This window comes from Mirounga leonina, unplaced genomic scaffold (genome assembly GCF_011800145.1).
Source record: "Mirounga leonina isolate KUSES-001 unplaced genomic scaffold, KU_Mleo_1.0 Mir_115, whole genome shotgun sequence".
NCBI classification, from domain to species: domain Eukaryota; kingdom Metazoa; phylum Chordata; class Mammalia; order Carnivora; family Phocidae; genus Mirounga; species Mirounga leonina.
Window position 1 is genome coordinate 34,230,189 of NW_023270268.1, and position 23,662 is coordinate 34,253,850.

Sequence of the window (23,662 nt, forward strand, 5' to 3'; positions counted from 1 at the left end):
AGAAATGATCCAAATCAACAAAATCACGAATAAAAGAGGAGAGATCACAACCAACACCAAAGAAATACAAACAATTATAAGAACATATTATGAGCAACCCAATGGCAGCAAATTAGATAACCTGGAAGAAATGGATGCATTCCTAGAGATGTATCAACTACCAAAACTGAACCAGGAAGAAATAGAAAACTTGAACAGACCTATAACCACTAAGGAAATTGAAGCAGTCATCAAAAATCTCCCAAGAAACAGAAGCCCAGGGCCAGATGGCCTCCCAGGGGAATTCTACCAAACATTTAAAGAGGAATTAATACCTATTCTTCTGAAACTGTTCCAAAAAATAGAAATGGAAGGAAAACTTCCAAACTCGTTTTATGAGGCCACCATTACCTTGATCCCCAAACCAGACAAAGACCCCATCAAAAAGGAGAATTACAGACCAATATCCTTGATGAACATGGATGCAAAAATTCTCACCAAAATACTAGCCAATAGGATCCAACAGTACATTAAAAGGATTATTCACCACGACCAAGTGGAATTTATCCCTGGGCTGCAGGGCTGGTTCAACATCCGCAAATCAATCAATGTGATACAATACATTAACAAAAGAAAGAACAAGAATCATATGATCCTCTCAATAGATGCAGAAAAAGCATTTGACAAAGTACAGCACCCTTTCTTGATCAAAACTCTTCAGAGTATAGGGATAGAGGGTACATACCTCAATATCATAAAAGTCATCTATGAAAAACCCACAGCAAATATCATTCTCAATGGGGAAAAACTGAGAGCTTTCCCCCTAAGGTCAGGAACACAGCAGGGATGTCCACTATCACCACTGCTATTCAACATAATATCAGAAGTCCTAGCCACAGCAATCAGACAACAAAAAGAAATAAAAGGCATCCAAATTGGCAAAGAAGAAGTCAAACTCTCACTCTTTGCAGATGATAGGATACTTTATGTGGAAAACCCAAAAGACTCCACCCCAAAACTGCTAGAACTCATACAGGAATTCAGTAAAGTGGCAGGATATAAAATCAATGCACAGAAGTCAGTGGCATTCCTATACACCAACAACAAGACAGAAGAAAGAGAAATTAAGGAGTTGATCCCATTTACAATTGCACCCAAAACCATAAGATACCTAAGAATAAATCTAACCAAAGAGGCAAAGAATCTGTACTCAGAAAACTATAAAATACTCATGAAAGAAATTGAGGAAGACAAAGAAATGGACAAACGTTCCATGCTCATGGATTGGAAGAACAAATATTGTGAAGATGTCAATGCTACCTAGAGCAATCTACACATTCAAAGCAATACCCATCAAAATACCATCCACTTTTTTCAAAGAAATGGAACAAATAATCCTAAAATTTGTATGGAACCAGAAAAGACCCCAAATAGCCAGAGGAATGTTGAAAAAGAAAAGCAAAGCTGGTGGCATCACAATTTCGGACTTCAAGCTCGTCATATTACAAAGCTGTCATCATCAGGACAGTATGGTACTGGCACAAAAACAGACACATAGATCAATGGAACAGAATAGGGAGCCCAGAAATGGACCCTCAACTCTATGGTAAACTCATCTTTGACAAAGCAGGAAAGAATGTCCAATGGAAAGAAGACAGTCTCTTCAACAAATGGTGTTGGGAAAATTGGACAGCCACATGCAGAAGAATGGAACTGGACCATTTCCTTACACCACACACAAAAATAGACTCAAAATGGATGAAAGACCTAAATGTGAGACAGGAGTCTATCAAAATCCTAAAGGAGAACACAGGCAGCAACCTCTTCGACCTCAGCCACAGCAACTTCTTCCTAGAAACATCGCCAAAGGCAAGGGAAGCAAGGGCAAAAATGAACTATTGGGACTTCATCAAGCTAAGAAGCTTTTGCACAGCAGAAGAAACAGTCAACAAAACCAAAAGACAACTGACAGAATGGGAGAAGATATTTGCAAATGACATATCAGATAAAGGGCTAGTATCCAAAATCTATAAAGAACTTACCAACTCAACACCCAAAGAACAAAGAACCCAATCAAGAAATGGGCAGAAGACATAAATAGACATTTTTCCAAAGAAGACATCCAAATGGCCAACAGACACATGAAAAAGTGCTCAACATCACTCGGCATCAGGGAAATCCATATCAAAACCTCAATGAGATACCACCTCACACCAGTCAGAATGGCTAAAATTAACAAGTCAGGAAACGACAGATGTTGGTGGGGATGCGGATAAAGGGGAACCCTCCTACACTGTTGGTGGGAATGCAAGCTGGTGCAGCCACTCTGGAAAACAGTATGGAGGTTCCTCAAAAAGTTGAAAATAGAGCTACCCTACGATCCAGCAATTGCACTACTGGGTATCTACCCCAAAGATACAAATGTAGTGATCTGAAGGGGTACATGCACCCCAATGTTTATAGCAGCAATGTCCACAATAGCCCAAACTATGGAAAGAGCCAAGATGTCCATCGACAGATGAATGGATAAAGAAGATGTGGTGTGTGTACACACACACACACACACACACACAGACACACACACACACACTGGAATATTATGCAGCCATCAAAAGGAATGAGATCTTGCCATTTGCAATGACGTGGATGGAACTGGAGGGTGTTATGCTGAGCGAAATAAGTCAATCAGAGAAAGACATGTATTATATAACCTCACTGATAAGAGGAATTCTTTATCTCAGGAAACAAACTGAGGGTTGCTGGAGTGGGGGGTGGGGTGGGAGGGATGGGGTGGCTGGGTGATGGACACTGGGGAGGGTATGTGCTATGGTGAGTGCTGTGAATTGTGCAAGACAGTTGAATCACAGATCTGTACCTCTGAAACAAATAATGCAATATATGTTAAGGAAAAAAAAAAAGAAGATAGCAGGAGGGGAAGAAGGAAGGGGGGGAAATTGGAGGGGAGACGAACCATGAGAGACGATGGACTCTGAAAAACAAACTGAGGGTTCTAGAGGGGAGGGGGGTGGGAGGATAGGTTAGCCTGGTGATGGGTATTAAAGATGGCACGTTCTGCATGGAGCACTCGGTGTTATGCACAATGAATCATGGAACACTACAACAAAAACTAATGATGTTATGTATGGTGATTAACATAATAAAAAAATTTATTTTCAAAAAAAAAGGTAAATAAATAAAAAGAACATTTCAAATTAACAACCTAACTTTACAACTTAAGGAACTAGAAAAAGAACAAAAGCTAGCAAAAGAAAGGAAATAATAAGATAAGAGCAGAGATAAAGGAAATAAAGGAAAGCAATAGAGGGAAATCTGAAATAAAAAGTTATTTGAAAAAAATCAGAATAGACAAATCTTTAGCTAAATGGACAGAAAAAAAGGAAAGAAGACTCAAATTATTAAAATCAAAAATGAAAGTGGGGACATTAAAATAAAAATTTTAAGAGAGCAATACAAAGAAAGAGAAAACCTGAACAGACCTATAACTCACAAGAAGATTGAATTAGTGGAACTGATGGCTTCACTGAGGAGTCTACCATTTAAAGAACTAATACCAATTATTCTCTAACTTTTCCCAAACTTGAAGAGAAGAGAATACTTCCTATTTCATTCTTTAAGCCCAGCATTACTCTAATACCAAAGTCAGACAAAGATAATACAAGAAAACTAAAAACCAACATTCCTTATCAACAGTGATGCAAATATCCTCAACAAAATACTAGTAAACCAAATTCAGCAGCATATTAAGAGGATTATACACCACAATCAAACAGGAGTTATTCCTGGAATGTAAGAATAGCTCAACCTATGAAAAGCAATCAATGTAATGGACTACATTAATGGAATGAGGGATAAAAACCACATGATCTTCTCAACTGATACAGAAAAAGCATCTGACCAAATTGAACACCCTTTCATGATAAAAAAACACTCAACAACCTAGGAAAAGAAAAAATCTACCTTGGGGCCCCTGGGTGGCTCAGTCAGTTGAGCATCCAACTCAACTCAGGTCATGATCTCAGGGTTGAGACTGAGCCCCCTGTCAGGCTCCACACTCAGTGGTTAGTCTACTTGACATTCTCTCCCTCTGCCCCTCCCCATACTTACACACACACACTCTCTCTGTCTAAAATAAATAAAATCTTTACAAAGAAAAAAACTACCTTAACATAATAAAAGCCACATATGAAAACATAAAGTGAACATCATACTTAATGGTGAAAGATTGAAAGTTTTTCCTCCAATATCAGAAACAAAGCAAGGATGTCCACATTCACCACTTCTATTTCATATAGTACTGGAAGGTCTAGCCAAAGCAATTAATCTAGAAAGGGAAATCTAGAAAAAGGCATCCAAATTGAAAAGGAAGAAGTAAAATTACCCATTTGAGGGTAATATAATCTTATATGCAGCAACACCCTAAAGAGTCCACCAAAAAAACCAAAAACCTGTTAGAATAAATGAATTCAACAAAGTACTAGGATATAAGGTCAACACACAAAAATCAGCTGCATGTCTATACACTAACAATAAAGGGAAATTAAGAACACAATTCCACTTAAAATAGCATCAAAAGAAATAAAATACTTAAATTTAATTAAGGAGGTCAAAGACCTGTACAATCAAAACTGCAAAATATTGATCAAAGAAATTAAAAAGACAAATAAATGGAAAAACATCCTATGCTCATGGATTGGAAGACTTAATGTTAAGATGTCAATAGTGCCCAAAGCAGTCTACACAACCAATGCAATCCCCATCAAAATCCCAATGACATTTTTTGAAGAAATAAAAATCATTCTAGTCTCAAGGGACCACACACATGGCCAAGACAGTCTTGAAAAAGAACAAACCTGGAGGACTTACACTTCCTGATTTCAAAACTCACTGTAAAGCTACAGAAATCAAAAGTGTGATACTGGCATCAAGACAGACATATAAACCAATGGGAGTATAATAGAGAAGCCAGAAATAATCCCCCACATATACTGTCAAAACTTTGCTGTTGTTGTTGTTGTTAAGATTTATTTCTTTATTTTAGAGAGAGAGTGAGAGCAAGTGTGGGGAGGGGCAGAGGGAGAGAATCCTGAAGCAGACTGACTCCCTGCTGAGCAGGAAGCTCAACATAGGGCTGGGTCTCAGAACCCAGGAGATCATGACCCATGATCATGTGAAATCTGTGCCAAAACCAAGAGCTGGAGGCTTAACCTACTGAGCCACCCAGGCACCCCGAAAAGATTTTCAACAAAAATGCCAAAATCATTCAATGGAGAAAGTAGTGTCTTCAACAAATGGTTCTGGGAAAACTGGACATCCACATGCAAAAGAATGAAGTTGGACCCTTACCTAACACCATATACAATATTAACTAAAAATGGATCAAAGACCTAAACATAAGAGCTGAAACCATAAAACTCTTAGAAGAAAATATAGGGTAAAAGTTCCATGACACTGGATTTGGCTGTGATTTCTTGGATATGACACAAAAGGCACAGGAAACAAAAGAAAAAACAAACTGGACTTCACAAAAATTAAAACTTCGGTGCATCAAAAGATACTATCAAAAGAGTAAAAAGGCAATCCACTGAATGGGAGAAAATATTGCAAATCATATATGTGCTAAGGAATTAATATCCATAATATACGGAGAACTCCTAACACTGAATAAAAAAAAAAATCTGACTAAAAAATGGACAAAGAACTTGACATACAAATGGCCAATAAACACCTGAAAAGATATTCAACTTCACTACCTATTAGATAAATGCAAATCAAAACTACGATGAGATACCACCTCACATCCATTAGGCTACTCTCAAAAAAACAAAGAAGTACCACGTATTGGCAAGAATGTGGAGAAACTAGAACCTTTGTGCACTATTGGCGAGAATGTAAAATGGTACAGCCACTGTGAAAAACAGTATGGTAGTTCTTCAAAAAAAATCAAACAGAATTATCATATGATCCAGTAATTCTACTTGTGGGTATATACTCGAAAGAATTAAAAGCATGGTCTCAAAAAGATATTTGTATTTCCATGTTCACAGCAGCATTATTCACAATAGCAAAAATGTGTAAGAAACCCAAGTGTTCATCAACAGATGAATGGATAAGCAAAATATGATCTAGCCATACAATGGAATATTATCAGCTTTAAATAGGAAGGAAATTTTGACATATGTTGCAACATGAGTGAACCAAGAGGACATTAGTCACAAAAAGACAGATGCTAAATGATTCCATTTACATTACTAGAGCAATCAAAATCATAGCAACTGAAAACAGAATGGTAGTAGCCAGGGCAGGGCCTTGGGGGACAGGAGACTTAATGTCTAATGGGTTTAGAGTTTCAGTTTTACAAGATGAAAAGAGTTCTGGGGTGCCTGGCTGGCCCAGCTGGAAAAGCATGTGACTCTTGATCTTGGGGTTGTATGAGCCCCACCACTGGGTGTAGAGATTGCTTAAAATAAATAAATAAATCTTAAAAAAAAAAAGGTTCTGTAGATGGATGTGGGTGACGGTAGCACATTATGAATGTATGTAATATCACTGAACTAACTGTACACTTAAACAATGGTTAAGATGGTTATAGTTTAAGTTCTAACAGTTATTTTTCTTTTTTGTAATGCAAGTGCCTGACTTAAGCTTTGATTGTGAAGGGATCCATTTCAAAGAAGCATCCATTTCAAAGACGGCTCTCTCCAATAAACATAGTGCCAACCACAAGACTAGATAAAGAGCCAGGCCACCTCCCCCAACTGAGGCTCCTTTGTTTTAGAGATCTTGGCTGATTTTGATAACTGGACATTTGAACCACTTCGTTTTTTTCTTCTACACTTCATATTCCCTCTCTTCTGTTTTAAATGCACCAATAAAGAGTGAGCCTGCAGAACCATGCCTGGAAGTGTGAAGGAAGATGGTAGAGTAGGAGGATCCTGAGTTCACCTTGTCCCACAGACACACTGAGACAACAACTACAGCTATGCAACTAACTCTGAAAATGATCTGAAGACTGACAGAACAGATCTTCCACAGCTAATCAGAGAGAGAAAGCCACACAGAAAAGGGTAGAAAGGGCAGAGATGCAGTTGGGAACCAACCCCCTAGTCAACTAACCACAAACAGAAGGGATATCACAAGCATGAAGAAGAGGATCAGACTCCACACCAGTTAGCCCCCTGGAACTGGGAACACTGGGAAGACAAATCGGCTTAACATCTGGCTTTGAGGGGCACCTGGGTGGCTCAGTCGGTTACGTGTCTGCCTTCAATCAGGGAAATACAAATCAAAACCTCAATGAGATACCACCTCACAGCAGTCAAAATGGCTAAAAATTAACAAGTCAGGAAACGATAGATATTGGCGAGGATGCGGAGAAAAGGGAACCCTCCTACACTGTGGGTGGGAATGCAAGCTGGTGCAGCCACTCTGGAAAACAGTATGGAGGTTCTTCAAAAAGTTGAAAATAGAGCTACCATATGACCCAGCAATTGCACTACTGGGTATTTACCCCAAAGATACAAATGTAGTGATCCGAAGGGGCACATGCACCCCAATGTTTATAGCAGCAATGTCCACAAGAGCCAAACTATGGAAAGAGCCTAGATGTCCATCAACAGATGAATGGATAAAGATGTGGTATGTGTGCGTGTGTGTATACATATATATACACACACACATACACAATAGAATATTATGCAGCCAGCAAAAAATGAAACCTTGCCATTTGCAATGACGTGGATGGAACTAGAGGGTATTATGCTAAGCGAAATAAGCCAATCAGAGAAAGACAATTATCATATGATCTCACTGATATGTGGAATTTGAGAAACAAGGCAGAGGATCATAGGGGAAGGGAGAGAAAAATGAAAAGACAAAACCAGAGAGGAAGACAAACCACAAGAGACTCTTAATCTCAGGAAACAAACTGAGGGTTGCTGGAGTGGAGGGGGGTAGGGAGGGATGGGGTGGCTGGGTGATGGACATTGGGGAGGGTATGTGCTATGGTGAGCACTGTGAACTGTGTAAGACTGATGAATCACAGACCTGTAACCCTGAAACAAATAAAAATATGTTAATAAAAAGAAAAAAAAAGTGTCTGCCTTCAGCTCAGGTCCTGATGGGATCGAGCCCTGCATCCAGTTCTGTGCTCAGCATGGAGTCTGTTTGTCCCTCTCCCTCAGCCCTTCCCCGCCCCCTGCTCATGCTCGCACTCTCTCTCTTCCTCAAATAAATTAAAAAAAAAAAAATCTGGCTTTGAAGACCACCAGGGCTTAACTCTAGGAACTTTAAAAATCAGCAGGCTTAACTCCAGGAGAGCCAGAGGGTGACAGGAAACCGAATCCCTGCCCTTAAAGAGTCAACATACTAAATAACTCAGAGACACAGCACAGAAGCAATAGCTTGAAAAGCACCTGGGGGTATTCATGAAAGAGATTTATTGACTAATCTTAGAATATGTACTAGAGGGGCCAAAGATTTCTATGGCAACAAAAGCGATGGCAGGTGCCATTTTCCCTGGCCTCCTGCAGCCTAGATAGCAAGATGTTTCTGAGAGCCAGTTCTAACACTCTCCATTTACCTTGTTGAGTACCACGCCCCCCACATTCTCCTGCAGACCACCCCACCCAACCTGCCCACCTTGGCAGCCATCCCTCCAAAACAGCTCCTGCCCTGCCACACCTGGAAGGAAACTCTGCCAACAACGTACCACTCCAAAGTAATTCCTGCCTTTGGGAGGGGAGGAAATAACCCCCCCACCAGCGTGCCCACAGTTCCTGCAACTGAGCCTCTAAGCTGGCTGTGCAGAGAGCAAGTTCTGCCCTTCACTGTGCCTGCAGGTATGGCAGATGTTAATTGTAGACAGCTAGCTAGGCTGAATGCCAACCCACCTACCAGTGAACACACAGGCAGCAGGTGGGCCTTTCAACATTGCGGGGAGCAAACTGCCCAGTACACCTTTATCAGGCAAATCAAGTCACTGCAGCCAGTCAGGCTGGAAGCCAGCCCCACCCACCAGCATACACACAACAGCAGCAGCTCAGCCGCAACAGAAGGGTGCACTAAGCCTACACAGGGGACATCCTTGGAGTGTCTGGTTCTAGTGACCAGGGCGGATTTGCATTATACAGCACCACTGGATCTCTTCTACACAAGGCCACTACTTTCAAGACCAGGAGATGTAGCTGACCTACCTAATACTTAGAAACAAATATAGAGAGACAAAATGAGGAAACAGAGAAATATGTCCCAAATGAAAGAACAAGACAAAATCACAGTAAAAAAGATAAATGAAAGAGAGATAAGCAATATGCCTGGTAAAGACTTCAAAGGTAATAGTCATAAAGATAATTACTAGACTTGAGAAAAGAGTGACTGAACTAGGTGAGAATGTCAACAGAGACACTAAATATAAAGTATATGCATAAATATTTTATAAAATATATACATATATTAAAAAAATAACCAATAAGAGCTATAGAATTCAATAATAGAAATGAAAAATATACTAGAAGTAATCAGTAGCAGATTAAAAGACACAGAAGAACAAATTAGCTATCTGGAAGACAGAAAAATACAAAGCAACCAAACTGTACAGCAAAAAGAAAAAAGAATAATAAAAAATGAGAATAGAGGAGGGAACTCTGCAACATAATCAAGCATAATAACATTCACATAATAGAGATCCCTGAAGGAGAAGAGAGAGAGAGAAGGAGGCAGAAAACTTACTAGAAGAAATAATAGCTGAAAACCTCCCCAGTTTGGGGAAGGAAACAGACACCCTGGTCCAGGAAGGACACAGAGGCCCTAATGAAGTTAACCCAGGGAGTTCCACCATCAAACACATAACAGGTCAAACAGCAAAAAGTAATGATAAAGAGAGAATTTTTAAAACACCAAAAAGAAACAGTTACATACAAGGGAGACCCCATAAGGCTATCAGCTAATTTTTCAGCAAAAACATCACAGATACCAACACTCACTTGCTTACACCAGCCCCATCTCCCCATACCACACTTCAGTGGACCCACCCTTCCCAGTCATGCTTGCCTCAGTCCCAGTCTTGCAGGCCTCCTCCCAAGAACACCAGCGCAAACCTCGCCAGCACCACATCTCCTAATCCACGGGTTTTGTAGGACCTCAGCTACAGCAGCAGCAGCAGTGGCAGGACTCATTTCACAGACTGACTACAACACACTTTGTTAAAACACAGCCCACTCGGCAGGGGACCAAACACTTCCCACAACAAGCAAAGAGAACCTCTACAGACAACTGGACTGAAGGAAAAACCTTCAGTTTTTCAACCAGGACTCAACAGCAGAGCACAAGCAACACACACAGGAGACACTCCCTGAAGCACCAGGTCCTAGGGAACAGGGGACACCACACTGCAGGGAGCTACAGGGCTTCTTCTTCAAAAGACTATTACCATCAAAAGCAAGAGACATAGCTGACTCCAAACACAAAGAAACAAACACAGAGCGTTAGACAAAATGAGAAGACAGAAAATATGCCCAAATGAAAGAACAGGACCAAACACCAACAAAAGACCTAAGTGAAATGGATACAAGTAATATGCCTGATGGAGAATTTAAAGTGATGAAGATACTCACTGGACTTGAGAAAAGAGTGGAGGACATTAGTGAGGACCTTAACAAAAAGATAAAAAAAAAAAACAACCAATCAGAGATGAAGAACACAACAAATCAAATTAGAAATACACTACATGGAATAAATAGCAGGCTAGAGAAAGCAGAGGAACAAATTAATGACCGGGAAGACAGTAATGAAAAGTAACCAAGCTGAGCAAACAAAATATGCAAATTGAGAATATACTCAGGGAACTCAGTGACTCCATCAAGCATAATAACATTTGCATTACAGGAATCTCAAAAGAAGAGATAGAAAAGGGGGCAGAAATTTATTTGAAAAAATAATAGCTGAAAACTTTCCTAATCTAAGGAAGAAACAGATATCTAGATCCAGAAGGCACAGAGATTCCCCAAAAAATTCAACCCAAGGAGGTCCACAACAAAACACATCATTAAAATGGCAAAAAGTAGTGATAAAGAAAAAAAATTAAAAGCAATAAAAGAAAAGAAGACACTTACATGTAAGTATAAGGCTATCAGCAAATTTTTCAGCAGAAGCTGTGCAGGCCAGAAGAGAGTGACATGATATATTCAAAATGCTAGTAGGGAAAAACCTGCAGTCAAGAATACTCTATCCAGCAAGGCTATCGTTCACAAAAGAAGGAGAAATAAAGACTTTCTCAAACAAATAAACTAAAGGAATTCATGACCATTAAGCCAGCCCTATAAGAAATATTAAATGAATGGAAAGGACCATAAGTGAGAATATGAAAAGTAAAAAATATAAAAGCAGTAAAAATAAGTATTTCTGTAAAAATCATGCAAGGGATTCATAAAATAGAAGGATATAAAATATAACACCATATACCTAAAATGTGGAGAGGACAAAAGTAAAAAATGGGTTCAAACTTGTGACCGCAAACCTATCATAGACTGTTAGACACAGATGATGTTATATACAAACATAACAGTAACCACAAATCAGAAACCAGTAATAAATATGCAAAGGATAAAGAGATAGAAAGCCAAGTATATCATTAAAGAAAGTCAACAAACTATGAAAGAGAACAAGAGAAAATCAGAGAAAAACTACTAAAACAACCACAAAACAAGTAACAAAATGGCAATACATACCTATCAAGAAAGATTTTGAATGCAAATAGACTAAGTGCTCAAATCAAAACACATACGGTGACAGAGTGGATTTAAAAAAAACAAAAACCAAGACCCAACTGTATGCTGCCTATAAAAGACTCATTTCAGATGTAAAGACACCTGCAGATTGAAAGTGAGGGCATGGGGAAGCTGGGGTAGCAATACTTCTACTGGACAAAATATATTTTAACACATTTTTTTAAAGATTTTATTTATTTATTTGAGAGAGAGAACACGAGTGGGGTGAGGGGCAGAGGGAGAAGCAGACTCCCCGCTGAGCAGGGAGCCCAATGCGTGGCTCAATCCCGGCACTCCGGAATCATGACCAAGCTGAAGGCAGACATTTAACTGACTGAGCCACCCAGGTGCCCCTGGACAAAAGAGGCTTTAAAACAAAAACTGTAACAACAGACAAAGGAGTGTATAATAAAAAAGGGAACAATACAATAAGAGGATATAACAATTGTAAATATTTATGCAGCTAACATGGGAGCACCCAAATACATAAGACAGTTAGTAACAAACAATGGAAGTAATTGATAATAATACAATAATAGCAGGGGACTTTAACACCCCACTTACAACAATGGACAGATCATCCAAACAGAAAATCAACAAGGAAACAGTGCCTTTGAATGACGCACTGGACTAGATGGGTCTAACAGATATATTAAGAACATCCCAACCACAAACAGCAGATTACACATTCTTTTCAAGTGCACATGGAACATGAGCAGAACATATCACATATTAAGCCACAAAACAAGTCTCAACAAACTCAAAAAGATCGAAGTCATATTATACATCTTCTCTGACCACAACACTATAAAACTAGAAATCAACTACAAGAAAAAATCTGGAGCACAAATACATGGAGGTTAAATAACATGCTACTAAACAATGAATGGGTCAACCAAGAAATCAAAGAAGAAATAAAAATTACATGAAAACAAACGAAAAATGAAATCACAATGGTCCAAAATCTTTGAGATGCAGCAAAATCATCTTTTCTAAGAGAGTTTATAGCAATACAGGCCAATCTCAAGAAGCAAGAAAAATCTCAAACAACCTAACCTTATACCTAACGGAGCTAGAAAAAAACACTCCCAACAAACAAAAAAAAACTCCCAAAAAAATAAAGCCCAGAACCAGACCACTTCATAGGGGAATTCTACCAAACATTTAAAGAGAGTTAATACCTATTCTTCTCAAACTTTTCTAAAAAATAGAAGAGGAGGGGTGCCTGGGTGGCTCAGTCGTTAAGCGTCTGCCTTCGGCTCAGGTCATGGTCCCAGGGTCCTGGGATCGAGCCCCACATCGGGCTCCCTGCTCCGCAGGAAGCCTGTTTCTCCCTCTCCCACTCCCTCTGCTTGTGTTCCCTCTCTCACTGTGTCTCTCTGTCAAATAAATAAATAAAATCTTTAAAAAAATAAAAATAAAAAATAGAAGAGGAAAGTAAACTTCCAAATTCATTCTATGAGGCCAGTTAGTAACAAACAATGGCCTCATTCTATGAGGCTCTGATACCAAAACCAGGTAAAGACTCTACAGCGCACCTGGGTGGCTCAGTCATTAAGCATCTGCCTTTGGCTCAGGTCATGATCCCAGGGTCCTGGGATTGAGGCCCGCATCGGGCTCCCTGCTCAGTGGGAAGACTGCTTCTCTCTCTCCCACTCCCCCTGCTTGTCTTCCCTCTCTTGCTCTCTCTTTCTGTGAAAAAATAAATAAAATCTTAAAAAAAAAGTTTTTTTAATTAAAAAAAAAAAAAGACACTACAAAAAGAGAGCTACAGGCTGATATCTCCGATGAACATAGATGCAAAAATCCTCAACAAAATACTGACAAACTGAATCTAGCAATACATTAAAAAAATCATTCACCAAAATCAAGTGGGATTTATTCCTGGGATGCAAGGTTAGTTCAATATTCACAAATCAATCAATGTGATACATCACAGCAACAAGAGAAAGGATAAAAACCATATGATCATTTCAATGGATAAATTAAAAGCATTTGACAAAGTACAACATCCATTCATGATAAAAACCCTCAACAAAGTAGGTTTAGAGGAAAAATGCCTCAACATAATAAAGGCTATATATGAAAAATCCATAGCTAACTTCATACTCAATGGGGAAAAACTGAGAGCTTTTCCTCTAAGGTCAGGAAGAGGACAAGGATATCCACTCTCACCGCTTTTATTCAACATAGTACTGGAAGTCCTAGCCACAGCAATCTAAAAACAAAAAGAAATTAAAAGCATCCAAAATGGTAAGGAAGAAGTAAAACTTTTATTATTTGCAGATGACATGATACTATCTATAGAAAACCCTAAAGACTCCACCCCAAAACTACTAGAACTGATAAATGAATTCAGTAGTCGCAGGATACAAAATCACTGTAGAGAAATCTGTTGTATTTCTATACACTAATAATGAAGCAGCAGAAAAAGAAATTAAGAAAACAATCCCAGGGCACCTGGGTGGCTCAGTCGGTTAAGGATCCAACTCTTGATTTCACCTTAAGTCATGATCTCACGGTTATGAGATGGAGTGATGGAGCCCTGCATCCGGCTCCGCTCAGCTGAGAGTCTGCTTGGGATTCTTTCTCTCCCTCTTCCTCTGCCCCTCCCCACACCATGTGCTCTCTCTCACTTGCACACGTGTGCTCTCTCTCTCTCTCAAATAAATGAATCTTTAAAAAGAAACAATCCGGGTGCCTGGGTGGCTCAGTTGGTTAAGCGACTGCCTTCGGCTCAGGTCATGATCCCAGGGTCCTGGGATCGAGTCCCACATCAGGCTCCCGGCTCAGTGGGGAGCCTGCTTCTCCCTCTGACCCTCTCCTCTCTCATGCTGTTTCTCTCTCGCTTGCTCTCTAATAAATAAATAAATAAATAAATAAATCTTAAAAATAAATAAATAAATAAATAAAAAGAAACAATCCTATTTACAATTGCACCAAAAATAATAAAATATCTAGAAATAAACTTAACCAGGAGATGAAAGACCTGTACTCTGAAAACTGTAAAACGCTGATGAAAGAAATTAAGACAACACAAAGAAATGGAAAGACAATCCACGCTCATGGATTAGGAGAACAAATATTGTTAAATTGTCTATGCTACCGGGCGCGTGGGTGGCTCAGTTGGTTAAGCGACTGCCTTCGGCTCAGGTCATGATCCTGGAGTCCCGGGATCGAGTCCCACATCAGGCTCCCAGCTTGGCGGGGAGCCTGCTTCTCCCTCTGACCCTCCCCCATCTCGTGCTCTCTCTCTCTGTCTCATTCTCTCTCTCAAATAAATAAATAAAATCTTTAAAAAAAAAAAAAAATTTGTCTATGCTACCTAAAGCAATCTACACATTTAATGTAATCCCTATCAAAACACCAATAGCATTTTTCACAGAATTAGAACAATCTTAAAATCTGTATGGAACCACAAAAAACTTTAAATAGCCAAAGCAATCTTGAAAAAGAAAAAACAAAACTAGAGGTATCACAATTCCATATTTCAAATTATATCACAAAAACTATAGTAAAAAAAAAAAACAGTATGGTACTGGAACAAAAACAAACACATAGATCAGTAGAACAGAATAGAAAACCCAGAAACAGGGGTACCTAGCTGACTCAGCTGGGAGAGCACGTGACTCTTGATCTCGGGATTGTGAGTTCAAGCCCCATGTTGGGTGTAGAGATTACTTAAAAAAAAAAAAAAAAGAAAACCCAGAAATAAGCCCACAATTATATGGTCAGTTAATTTTCAACAAAGGAGTAAAGAATATGCAAAGGGAAAAACAGTCTCTTCAATAAATGGCGTTGGGGGGGAGCCTGGGTGGCTCAGTCATTAAACGTCTGCCTTCGGCTCAGGTCATGATCCCAGGGTCCTGGGATGGAGCCCCGCATCGGGCTCCCTGCTCAGTGGGAAGCCTGCTTCTCCCTCTCCCACTCCCCCTGCTTGTGTTCCCTCTCTTGCTGTGTCTCTCTGTCAGATAAATAAATAAAATCTTTAAAATAAATAAATGGTGTTGGGAAAACTGGACAGCTACATGTAAAAGAATGAAACTGGACTACTTTCTTACACCATACACAAAAATAAACTCAAAATGGATTAAAGACCTAAATGCAGACCTGAAACCATAAAAACAGCAACGGAAACAACCAACCAAACTAAAAAGCAACCTACAGAATGAGAGAAGATATTTGCAAATGACATATCTGATAAAGGGTTAGTATCCAAAACATTTGAAGACCTTATACAACCCGATACCGAAAAAACAAATAATCCAATTAAAAATGGGCAGAGGACATAAACAGACATTTCTTCAAAGATGACATACAGATGGCCAACAGGCACATGAAAACATGCTCAATATCACTCATCATCAGGGAAATGCAAACCAAAACCACAATGATGTATTATCTCATACCTCTCAGAATGGCTAAAATCAAAAACTCAAGTACTGACAAGGATGTAGAGAAAAAGGAGGCTCCCTGCTCAGCAGGGAGTCTGCTTCTCCCTCTGACCCTCCTCCCTCTCATGCTCTCTGTCTCTCATTCTCTCTCGCAAATAAATAAAATCTTAAAAAAAATTAAAAAAAAAAAAGAAAAGAAAAAGGAATCCTTGTGCACCATTGGTGGGAATGCAAACTGGTACAGTCACTGTGTGAGACGATATGGAGGTTCCCCAGAAAATTAAAAATAGAACCACCCTATGATCCAGTAATCATGCTACTGGGTATTTATTCAAAAAATATAAAAACACTAATTCAAAGGAATACATGCACCCTTTACATGTATAGTCCTGCTATAAACTAAGGGTTTGGCTATTATTTACAATAGCCAAACTACTGAAACAGCCCAAGTGTTCATTGATAGACGAATGGAAAAAGAAGATGCAATATATATCCAATGGAATATTATTCGGCTATAAAACAATATGTATGAACCTAGTGGGTATTATGCTAAGTGAAATAAGTCACTCAGAGAAATACAAATACCATATGATTTCACTCATGTAGAATTTAAGAAACAAAATAGAGCAAAGGGATAAAAAAGAGACAAACCAAAAAAACAGACTCTTAACATGAAGGAACTGGAACTCAGATACACTGCTGATGGTCATGTAAAATAGGACAACCACTTTGAAAAACACTTTGGCAGTTCTTTTAAAAGGTTAACTATACACCTAAGACCCAGCCATCCCATTCCTAGGTATTTACCCAAGAGAAATGAAAGCATATGACCACACAAAGACTTGTACATAAAAGTTAAGAGATTTATCTGTAATAGCCAGGAACTGAAAACAACTCAAATGTCCATCAAAGCTGAATGGATACACAAACTAGTATATGCACACAATGGAATACCTCTCAGCAATAAAAAGGAATAAACCTTCAAAAAAAAGGAATAAACTATTGATATATGCAACAACACATATGAACCAGACAACACTTACACTGAGTAAAAGAAGCCAAAGATTTACATACTGTATGACTCCATTTATATAAAATTCTAGAAAATAGAAAACAAAAACTAATCTAATATAAGTAGATCAGTGGTGGCTAGGGGAACAAGAGGCTGGAAAGATGGACCACAAAGGGGAAAAAGGGAATTTTTGGGGTGATGGATATATGCCCAATCTTGATTGTGTGATGGTTTGACATATATATATATATGTCAAAACTTATCAAATAGTACACTTTAAATATGTGCAGCTTATTGTAGATCACTTGTATCTCAATAAAGCTGTTTAAAAAATAAAACTTTCCTGAAATGAAAAAATATATACATTTGAAATTACATATGGAAAGAGCATATCACATACTTGAGAATACTAACCCATCCTAATAAAATTACTAGACTTCAAAGAAAAAATTCTCTGGTCATCTAGAAAAAAAGAACAATGACTTATAAGGGGAAAAAATATTAGATTATCATCTGGCTTTGATATCAATGCTTTATACCAGAAGAAAAAGAGTAATATATTTAAGAAACTCAAGGAAAAGAGTGTGAACCAAGGACTTTATATCAGCAAAACTGCCTTTCAAGTATAAAGAACACAAGCTTTTATCCACATACAAGAACTTAGGGGATATTCCTTCCTGAGGAACCTAATAAAGGAGCATTGGGTAACCAAAATGATATACAGGGGCACCTGGATGGTTCAGCATCTGCCTTTGGCTCAGGTCATGATCCCGGGGCCCTGGGATCCAGCCCTGCATTGGGCTCCCTGCTCAGTGGGGAGCCTGCTTTTCCCTCCCCCACTCCTCTGCTTGTGCTGTCAAACAATAAAAAATCTTAAAAAAAAAAAAATGGGGTTATAGATATAATAGAGAAATTAAATAAAAGCTCTATAGTCTCAATTTGTATTGAAAGTATTTATATGCACTCATGAGATACTTAATCTTTAATGTGTGTGTGTCTCTATATAAATAGATGTAGGAATTCTAGCTCTGCCTACCGAAAAGCCTCAAACAATGACTATGGATCCCTAGCATACAGATTATGACCCTGAAATGCAATTTCCCTCTAAAAAAAAAAAAAAAAAAAACCCAGAGTTTTTTTGAAGAAATGGATGATTTCAGATTTGGGACAGAGCATTCAAGCTATCAGATAACAAGCTATCAGACTATTAAGGGTCATATCAAAAGAACAGGCTTAAATAGGCTCCCCGCAGGGCAAAGATGAGACAACATGAGCTTCGATAATGATAATGATTGCAATGAACTAAAACCCAACAAATATGTTTAAGTTCATGACCTTATACTGACATTAGATTTTCTAAAAAGAATGGTCTTCAGAAGATAAGGAACATAAATGGAAAGAATCAAGCATTTATGCTGCCTGTCCTAAAGGAATTGTACAGCTGTGTATCCAGATGATAAATAAGGGACTAGTATGCCAATTAATAAGAAAAAAAAAAACCAGGATAGAATTAAAATACCACTATTTTGCAACCTTAAATGAATAGGTACAGGCATGAAGTATCAAGAGTTGCTGAGATCACAAAGAGAAACATAGGCACCTCCAATGGTCTTGCGAAACACCGCTTAAAGAACTGCCAAAGGACTTGAATCTGAGTCTGATCCAGTCCTGGATCCAGCTACCAATGTGCAGGAGTTACCCAGGGCAGAACGTATTGAATTGTACATGAATTTATAATCAGCAAAATCCAGACTATAGGATATATAAGTCAAACCCAGATTCTGCATCAGATAAACTATAAGGGAAAGGAAGGAATAAAGAGAAAACCTACAGATTTTTTTAGAAGATTTATTTATTTGAGAGAAAGTCTCAAGCAGACTTTCCAGGCTGAGTATGGAGCCAAACGCGGGGCTCAATCTTATAACCCTGAGATCACGACCTGAGCCAAAACCAAGAGTCAGATGCTCAACTGACTGCACAACCCAGGCACCCTGGAAAACTACAGATCTTTTAAAAGATTTTTTTAAGATATTTTAAAAGAGTTTTTAAGGGGGAACTGGGTGGCTCGGTTGGTTAAGTATCTTGCTCTTGGTTTCAGCTTAGGTCATGATCTCAGGGTCATGAGATGGAGCCCAGTATGAGGCTCCACGCTCAGAAGGAGTCTGCTTGAGAGTCTTTCCCTTTCCCTCCCTCTCTGCTCCTCTCCCCGTTCATTCTCTCTTTCTAAAATAAATAAAATCTTTAAAAAAAAAAGTTCTTAAAAATTTTTTTAATCAGCAAGGCTACACTACAGTGTCTAGAAATATAAATTTATGAAAAAAAAACTCAAACACAAGGAAGCAATTACTATAGAAGTCAGAAGAATGGCTACTAATGGGAGTACAGAAGTAACTGTGATTGACATGGAGCAATAGAGGGGCTCTGGCATGGTGAGCACGATTCTACACCCTGATCTGAGTTGTATCATCTTATTTTAATAATTTATTAAGCTACACATTTGGTACATGTGTTCTTTTCTGTTTGACTTAATAAAAACTCATTTTATAATAAAAAAATTTTTATTAAATAATAAAAACAAAAGTAATGAAAACCCTAACCAAAGGAAAGCTGGTATAGCTCTGTAGCCAGGCTGACTGGATTTGAATTGTGGATTCTGCCACACAGCCAGGAAAATACTAATGACTCTGTGCCCTGATCTCATTATCATAAAATGAAGATTGTAAAAGTACTTGGCTCATAGGGGTGTTATGGAAATTAGGAGTTAATATAGAAAGAAAATAGAACAGTGCCTGGCTCATAGCAGGACAGAGTTGGTGATTAGAGTTGGTGACCACCAACTATGTGAATTAATGTAGTTACTTAACCTCTCTGGGCTTCAGTTTCCTTACCTGAGTTTAAAATATCTACCTGATAGGATTATCAGGAGATCAGAAGGAAATATATGCAATGTATCTATTACAGTATTCAACAAATAATAGGTCTTTTCCATGGCCTCCCAACATCCAGAGAGAGTTATCTATCACATTAGACATACCTCAGTCAGAGCACATTCCTCTTGCACTTTTCACCTGTTCATTTAAGTTGATCTCAATGAAATGATCACCCAGTGAGTCTCACGTCCGAAACTGGATCTTCATCTAGATTTCAAAAAGATAAAGAAACCAAAATCTTAAAATGTTCAACTTCCTACTAAGAATGGTCTTGTGTCACTCCCAGAGCAGGCATCTATGTAAACACTGAACTCAAATAGGAACAACTTAAGTAACCACTGATGGACTCGACGCTCATCACCATGTGTCTTCTCCCTTCTCTTCTTTCCTCTCCCTGCTTTGTTGAAACATTTAGCTGGGAGTCCAGATTTATCATAACCTATCATCAATTCTGACTTCTGGCTACAAAGGTAGATTATTCTCATTTGCAAGGGTACTAAAATGAAGCACCCTCAGACAAATACCACTAAACACAAAAGGCAAAGGCAGGAAGAAAAACTGTCTCAATTCCACCTGTGACCAAGCCCTCCTTTCCAGAGATCCATGCTGGGATATTAATGTGCTGATAGTGTGCACCAGCATTTTCCCCCACTATAAGCTGTGACAGGACACGGATCTGGAACTTTGAGTCACAGGCAGAGACCAAATGTTTTCCAAAGCCAAAGCTGATGCTATAGCTTTAATCAGTGCCAAAACACACCTAAAGTAAGACCATGGGAATAGGGGTTGCAGGATACAAGTTGGTTTGTAAATGGCATAAAAAGCCAAATGCAGAGAAGCAAAGCATGTTGTATCTTCTGGCACTGTCCAGGTTTCCAAGAGTCCTCTGGTAACTTACCCTTCATAGGTATGAAGTCCAGGTAACAAGCATCATCCAATAAATGTAACTATTTTTCACCACTTTTTTGGGGAAAGCTGGAAATAACAAACCATGGCCTGTAATGATTCTTTCTCAATTGAGACATCAAAATCTGTAATTAACTATCTCAAAAGCATATATTTCACATTACTTCAATAAATGGAACAAGCAATGCTTTCAAAGTCTCTGTCAATTAAATACAAAAGCTCTACTCCAAAAACATGCCAGCGTGCTGCTCAATTCTTAAGAAGTGAATCTACTGGGGCGCCTGGGTGGCTCAGTTGGTTAAGCGACTGCCTTCGGCTCAGGTCACGATCCTGGAGTCCCGGGTTCGAGTCCCGCATCCGGCTCCCTGCTCGGCGGGGAGTCTGCTTCTCCCTCTGACCCTCCTCCCTCTCATGCTCTCTGTCTCTCATTCTCTCTCTCTCAAATAAATAAATAAAATCTTAAAAAAAAAAAAAAGAAGTGAATCTACTGCAAATAAGGAAATGGGAGTTAGGATTGGAAGTCATCTGCACCCAATCACTCTGCCCCAGGAGAGGGTACACAAAGGGCCAGAACACGCCTCTCCCCCTCTGAGGCAGAAGCTGCGGACAAAACCCCAGTCAGCCACCTCTTCCTCAAGGTGTGGCGGGGGAGGCCGGAGTCTACCTGGCAATGCAGAAAGTAAAAACTCATGCAGAGGACTGGAACCAATGCAGGTGATGCCAGCACAATGCTTAATATTACTATGGTTGGAAAATAAGTGGTAGTAGAAACCCTTTCTGTGCGGTCCCTAGGTGCCGGATCCCAGCCTTCTGACATTTCCACCTCATTGATTTTCTTCACAGAATCTATTTAGACTCCGCAGAAAGTCAGCGGGCCTCCGAATCGGGAATGAGCCTAAAGAGCCGTTGGAAGGGCTACTCGCCTACTCCTTCGTGTATCCATCCCCCTTTCGCTCCGAGTCTTCTCTAGCCAAGCAACCTTCTCCGACAACTTGACACTGAAAAGCAAAGCGGGTGAGCTCTGGTCGACTCTCGTATGCGGAGGAATCGCCCAGGACTTAACCGCAATCCAGTCTGCGCCAGGTATCATTCTAAGTCTTACGCTTACGGCCTCGTTCAACCTCGTTCAACCTTCTCAACCCACACCTAACGCCAAGAATCACCAGCTGTATGCTACGCATGAAGAAACGGAGGCGATGGGCGCCTGGGTGGCTCAGTCGGTTAAGCGCCTGCCTTCGGCTCAGGTCATGATCCAGGGTCCTGGGACTGAGCCCCGCATCGGGCTCCCTGCTCAGCGGGGAGTCTGCTTCTCCCTCTCCCACTCCCCCTGCTTGTGTTCCCTCTCTCGCTGTGTCTCTCTCTGTCAAATAAACAAATAAAATCTTTTTAAAAATAAAATAAAATGCTCTTTGGGATGCCTGGGTGGCTCAGTCGTTAAGTGTCTGCCTTCAGCTCAGGTCATGATCCCAGGGTCCTGGGACTGAGCCCTGCATTGGGCTCCCTGCTCCGCGGGAAGCCTGCTTCTCCCTCTCCCACTCCCCCTGCTTGTTCTTGTGTTCACTCTCTCGCTGTGTCTCTCTCTGTCAAATAAACAAATAAAATCTTTTTAAAAATAAAATAAAATGCTCTTTGGGATGCCCGGGTGGCTCAGTCATTAAGTATCTGCCTTCGGCTCGGGTCATGATCCCGGGGTCCTGGGATCGAGCCCCGCATCGGGCTCCCTGCTCCGCGGGAAGCCTGCTTCTCCCTCTCCCACTCCCCCTGCTTGTGTTCCCTCTCTCTGTCTCTCTCTGTCAAATAAATAAATAAAATCTTTAAAAAAAGAAAGAAAGAAAGAAAGAAACGGAGGCGCTGAGACGTTAAATGAGCAGCCAAAGATGGCAAAGGCCGGGGAGCCAGGACTCGAACCAGGTTTGTCCAGGACCGCAACCCTTATACAGGGATTTTCAACCGGCGGGCTCTCTGGGCGCCCGGACAAGGGTCGTTCTGCCCATGCTCTCGGACCAGGCCAGGCCGGTCCCGGGGATGCTTCAGGGAGCGGAACCCCAGCTCCACTCACCTTCCTCGGCCGCGGCCTCCCTCCACCAGCGCGCCCGGCCCGGCCCCACTCAGCCCCCTCCGGCCCCGCCTCCGCGACCGTTACGGCGCCGCGGGAGGCCGGCCAGTCGAGCTGGAGCGCGGCGAGAGGCCCGCCTCGGCTGCTCCTCCGAACGCGGGAGCTGTTTTCTCCCACCTCCGGGCGGGGGGTCGGGGCGGGGACCCAGGGGTCTAGGTCGGCCCCGCGTCCGGTTCGCTCCGCTGTGGGGGCGGGACTTGCAGTCCCGTAGGCGAGAGTGCGCCGAGCTCACGGTGTGCGCCTGCGCACCGCCGTCGCACTGAAGACAAGCCCTGGCCTTGCAGGTGCTGTCAACAGCCGCCTGGAAACTCATTTGCCCGGGAGACCGCAGAAATACGTATTTGAGGCCGTAGGTGAAAATGAGGCCCCGGCAAGGTAGCCACCGCACACTGCCCTCCACACACATACTCGGGCTGTGACTGTGAGCCCTTGCTACAGGACTAGTCAGCCTGTTCTCTAGGTTCCAGACCTTGCTGAGCACGGCAACACCTGGCATTTGGAGGACCCCAGTATGTGTTTGTTGGTGACATTCTACCCTTCCG

At 40.5% G+C, this 23,662-nt stretch overlaps 1 protein-coding gene across 6 annotated transcripts in view; it reads right to left on the minus strand.

Annotated features, from left to right (window-relative positions):
* The window catches only part of CEP70 (centrosomal protein 70), a 106,131-nt gene that overhangs the window by 71,985 nt on the left and 10,484 nt on the right, over window positions 1-23,662 (minus strand). For 3 of the 6 annotated variants that reach the window (XM_034995662.1, XM_034995669.1, XM_034995692.1), the window contains exon 2: window positions 20,203-20,305. The gene's annotated coding sequence lies outside the window, so the exon portion shown is untranslated. Of the gene's footprint in view, window positions 1-20,202; window positions 20,306-20,996; window positions 21,074-23,063; window positions 23,237-23,662 lie in introns of those variants that run through there. The other 3 variants (XM_034995688.1, XM_034995674.1, XM_034995681.1) reach the window with 2 other exon arrangements.